Genomic DNA, 6,110 nt, shown 5'->3' with positions numbered 1-6,110 from the left:
ATTGCAGATCCTTTGACAAAAGGTTTACAACCGAAGACTTTTAAAGAGCATGTTGAAAGAATGGGTCTTAGTTGTAATCCATGATATTAGTTGAGGATTGTATTATGTTTATTTCTTTGACACTTAGATATAATTGATTATGTTTCTGATTTTCCTGTTCTTCAAATATATGTACATGTATGGTTTTGAATGTATGATTACAGGAATTGTCTCTGACAAAGACATAATGTTTGACCATTAAAGATACTTCTCATTTATGGACTGTGGTTAAATAATTTGCTAGTGTTGTAGTACTTGGAAGGAACTATGTCATTATGTTGATGTGGAACCGCCTTGACTCGCATTAGTAAGTTGTTTAATTATGGTATTATGATGACCCAAGTGACTATGGATTAGAATGATGCGCGCCTAATGTTTATATCATTTCTAACCAAAGTATGGTCATATGGGTCAAGTGGGAGAATGTTGGGTTTTGACCCACATGACCACATCGTGGTCAGTTACGATCCCGTGAGAAGTGGAGGCATTATCCTTGATGGTAGGATAACATAACGGGTCTCACCCTCTGCCTAGATAGGGAACACTGCATCGGTCTCCATCACCGTGTGTTCGAACAGGGGCCAAGAGGGAGATACGAACTAAGGACTTGATCATCCTGAAAACAATGGATCCAGGTACGCTTCCTTTATTTGAAGACTGGTTCATGATCCTATTTATAGATGTTCTAACAGTTCAGTGATGGTCTCCTTCTTTGGACAATTCAGAAAACAATATTAAGTCCATGGAGAAGTGTACTTGTTTTGGTTTTGTTATTTGATAACGGTGGACTACTGTTAAACTGGCTAAAGCCAAGTTGCTCCTAGTTACAGGGTCTAGTCGAATTACACCCATTATTCGATTACCAATTAATCGATGGCAGTGACTGAACAAGGCAATACAATTGGGTCTCACAGTCTGTACTAATTAAATTTGTTTAAATCTTGTCTGCGCGTTAATAAAAGGATGAATACGCAAGAGGTGGACCATCAGTGAGGAATCCAAGTATATATATGTAAACATCATTATTATAAATTTTTATATATGCACCTTTCTTTTAGCATGCTCCAGTTTCTATAGCATCATGATGTTTATCAACAAAGTATATTAGTCCGCAAGCTTACTCATTCAACTTAAAAAACCATCTAAATTATTAGAATTTTAAATTTTTATAATATATTCAAGGAGAATCCAGTGCTCTCTAGAATATGCCAACTGTCGGCCTTAAAATGCGCCAAGTATCAGCCCATATACCTATCATCATCAGGCAAGCTGTTAACATCTTCAATTTTTAATTGAACCCTCTAATTGGGGGCTCCTTCAACAACTAAAGCAATGTTAAGAATAATAAATTTTCCGAGTGGAGGAAGATTTCTTTCTCGATCAATCAACATTTCAAACTTAAATATTTGAATGGGCTGGCATCAGCCCGGAAGCATGTGGCCGCTAGATTTCTGGCAGTTATTTTGTCTGTTAATTGTCGTCATCAAATTATTCTATCACTCTGCTACCGGACCGCCAAAGATTTATGCGACTTGACATTAGATTTGCCCGGGATCTTTTGAAAGTGGAGGCTGTCGAATCTTTGTACTAGAAGTTGTAGCAATGAAACGCACAGCCTCCAAGTCTTCATTAGCCATGTGGAGTACTGCCGTTGGAAGAAAATCCACGAGAACGAAGTTAAGAGTACTGGGCCCCTAAAATGGACGTTGTTCTGGCGTCTTGTGTACGTTCTCCATCCCTTCAAGCGTGATAGCAGTGACCCCTGGCTTTCCGTCAAGCGTGATAGCAGCTTTTAACAGTATGATTAACAATTTAACTTTGTTTTTTGCAATGGATTTTTTTTGGCCTTTTCCTTTTGAAAAGAAATAGAAATATGACAGGTCCCCTTAAAGAAATTGAGATTTTAGTCCCTATTCGTAAGCTCCAATCCAAGTGAATCCTCTTTATATAGAGAAAGAAAACAAAGAACTGTTTGTTAGTGAAGATAACAAAATAATCCCTCTCAAATAGCTTGCAATTAATCTTTTCCTTATATGACTATTATTTCCGGGTAGATTACAATCACTACCGCATATCTTACAATCACTCCAAATGGGGAGTGGGCGAGAACAATGATATCACGAGTGTCAAAGAAGAGAAGCGATTAAAGGAATTGTATCTTTTGATCCCTCTCAACTCTGCTTTCCTCTGTCCATTCACAGAAAGCCATGGTCTTCGTCTGATCTCCTCTCTGTTATTCATTGCTTGGCCTCGCACTCCTCTCTCCTCCTCCTCCTCCTCCTCCTCCTCCTCCTCCTCCTCCTATGTAACAACGAAGGCCACAGGAATTCGGATTGGGTTTGGAGTGAAAGATCTTAGGTTTCAATATTAGATTAAATGGAGCTCTCACTTGCGACTTGGCAGTGCTAATCCTATTCATTGTCACCTCTGTTTCTGTTTTCTATTTTACTTTCGACACAAGACGATCCTCTCTAAGCTCTCTTCCATTATGCTTTTTGGTGGCCGTGAGATCTCCCAGGTGCTTGATTTGTAGATACCTCTGTTTAGGTGGAGTTTTGCGGAAAACAAATAATGCTACTAAATCTTTCACACTTAAATCTCTATCTCCCATAGCAAGTTGGTTCTAATTAGAGCAGTTCAAGCATCAACAAAAATGGCAAGCTTCCAAAATCCAAACTCGACGGAATGGAGGTGGCCATCGGCTTCTTGGCTAGCCTGTGGATGAGAGATGGATATGAGCATACCAACCGGAGCGGTCTCTTGGGATTTGACAAGTTTCGTTGGGTTTTATGAGCTAGTAAAGCTATAATAATCTTTTTATGAGAAGAATCATAGTAAGGCTATAATAGTCATATAAGAAAGGAAGGCCATTAGAGTTAATTATCTTGTCCAGTTCACTAATCGAAAGGACTTTGATGTATTTGTTCATTCATAACCCTGTAAAAATAGGAAATAAAACCGCATTATTTTCGAGGTATTAGCATATACAATCTCAGCCAACATACGCCTACATAGAGAAAGATAGAAGAGAGAGGAATATGGTTTTCAGGGATCCATTTCATGTGAAAGGAAGAATTTGTATACTCATGATAAATGAAAATTAATACAACAAAAAATTACTTGCTTCAATGATCATTTTCCCAGCCTCAAGTATTTGCAAAATAGATACTATACTCTAACTTGATTTATAACTTAGAAATATGCAAAAAAGAAAGATTAGGCAATGGCTATTTGCTTCATTAAAAGGAAAAGCATGTACAAGAATCACCACAAAAAAAAAGTGATCGAAGAGTGAAAAAAAAGCATACAGGGTTAAAAGTAAAGTTAGCGACATTTAAGGTAGAGGACACAAGCTCATCAAGTCCCAAATAAACAGATAAAGGAGGAAATAGTAGTAGAAGCTGATGATCCAACTTCATCCAAACTATAAACAATATCAAGATTTTCTTCAATAATTCAAGCATAGATTTCAGTTAATTATTGAAGAGTCTTTTATTCCTTTGAGTCCAAGTAGTCCAACAAATTGTTGCTGCCAATTTGGATCAGACTATTCTCTAGTCTTCCTTGATAGAAAATCAAGGTCATTCAAACCAGAAAGAATAAATACTTGATAGCTTTTCTGAGATACCCAGCTTCGAAAGAGAGAACTCCTAGAGAAGCTGAATTATACCATATTTGACAAACCACACATGCACCTGGTTCTGGCAAATTACATTTTTTGAAAAATCCCCAATTGGATTTTTTTTTTTTAACTCAAAAGTACTGAAAAAAGTAATCTTAACAAGTAGCAGGCATCTCTAACTAGGTTTGGCTATCGGCGAAGTGACCTTACTATCGATGATCATATTGTCCCAACTCTTAACAGAGAAAGTAGAACCCTTCTACATGTTTGCACTATATAATCATAATCCTTGGCGAGTTTCACTTTAGTTAGTAGAGAAGAAAGATGCAAAACCTCATCAAACACATTATGCCACTTAACAATATCTACCTTTAAGCTCCATTCTTCAATACTTCGAACTATAAGCAAGTGTTGTACCAAACCAAAGTATTTCCACCGCCGCTTTACAAGCAAGGAGTCGTTGAATTCATCGATGCTTATCGCACCAAGTCCATCCAAGTGTTTAGGCCTACAAACTTCCTTCCACTTGATTAAACAAGAATTACCTAGCTATGACATATCTCCCCTTCCAGAGAAAAACTAGTCTAAGATAATCAATTCTTTTAATCATCCATGCTAATAGTTTAAACATTGATATCCAGTATGTGGGAATACTGGACAATATAGAGTTACTCAAATGTAGATGATGCCCATGGTAAATAGTCTTCCCTTCCCTCTTGTTAACCTTTTCATTGCTTTATCTATCAAAAATTGCCAATCTCATTTTCGCAACTCACAATGCTATGGGGAAAACATGAGATAGGTGATAGGTATGTTATTATTTTTATAGCCTAACATGTTTGCCTCTTAACCTCCTAAAATTTCCACCTCTAGATAAGTAGATCGACTCTTATCAAAGTTATTTTTTAGTCCACATGGCAATTCACCAAGTGTTACATGCCAGTGAAGCAGTTTACTAAGTGCTAAATATGGATGTTCCATTGTCACTCATGCGAAATCTCACTTGATGAATAGAAAATAGGAAATAACACTTGCATTTGTGTCATGGTTTGGTAAAGAAAAATCTCTTGACAATTAGACAATATGAAACAACAAATGCATAGTTAGCATGGTTTGAAAAAGTAAAAAAAGAAGTCATTCACCCATATTGCACAAGCCAGATATGAATAATGTGATACCTGCGCTCAAGTAATAGTGGCAACAATTACTTGGTAAGTAACAATTATACAAATTATTGTTGTGTAGTTATAATCATATTTTTTGAGTGAATAGTTGAGTAAAAAAGTTTCCGTTGAAAACATCAGCTTTTGCTTTGTGCCAATAAAGCTTACATTAATTATAGATGCAAATAACGTTAAATAAAATTCTCGAGTTAATAGGTGTAATGTTTCAATTTCGATAATATGGGTTTGATTATTTCAATGTGTATCTTTATGTGAGCATGAAGCATATTAAAACAAGAAGGAAGTAAGGATACAAATGCCATCATCTATGCTAAGCCTATATATATATATATACATCAGAGAAGACGCTCAATTTCAATGACAACATATATTATATTTCTTCTATGTGTCTCTATGCTCCTCGCAAACATGAGTAACATCTTCAGAGTATTTCTGCATGTACATATCAACACATGAAAGCTACCATTATCCCTATCAGAAAATATAATTTAATTATAGTTGGCTTGGCATCCTTTATTTTTTATAGTTAAAGTGGATGGTTTATAAACATCTCGTACAAATATATTTCTTAAGAATTTGAAAACAAAATGTCATGAAGTTGTGTAGGAACAATCCAAATGCTCTCCCAATTAGTCTCTCCGTGTGATTCACCATACACACTGCTACCCAATCTACAACACCATTTACCTCTCGGTATATATGGGTGACCTTAAAAGCAGTGAAGCAGGTGGACAGTCTCCAAATATCACAAAGCAATGGATGGACTCGAGATTACAAATGTTGTTTCTGCAGCAAGCTCACCATAGTATTGAAATCATCCTCCAAGATAATATTATTAGCCCGCAACATTGTTTTAGCATAACAAATTCCTTCCTAAGCACTCCTCAAGCCAGCTAGCAGGACGATGGTATCATACACGTGACAATTCCCGTCTACCACAACTTGCATTGGGTGCTCTAATTCTAAAAAAAATTCAATTTTTTTGACAATTGCGTAACACATTATTATCGAAATTGATTTTAAGAAAATTAGAAAGTAAGGGACGGTGAACCATCCAAGAGGGCATAGCATTTGTTATGGCCATTAAAGAATCTCCGTTGGCTATAATAAGGATCCTTTCATTTGACTAGTGCTTTCACCTGAGTAACTCGACGTCCATTCACGACAAAGACAAAGCCTAAAGCTAATTAAAATACTCAAGAATTAAATTGTGTTCAAAGCAATCTCACATCAATCCATTAATACTTTGACTAATTTTTCTCCAA

Source organism: Phoenix dactylifera, chromosome 5 (assembly GCF_051530095.1).
Source record: "Phoenix dactylifera cultivar Ajwa chromosome 5, Ajwa_hap1_PhDact_Kaust_v1.1, whole genome shotgun sequence".
NCBI lineage: Eukaryota > Viridiplantae > Streptophyta > Magnoliopsida > Arecales > Arecaceae > Phoenix > Phoenix dactylifera.
Note: the sequence above shows the minus strand (reverse complement) of the source record.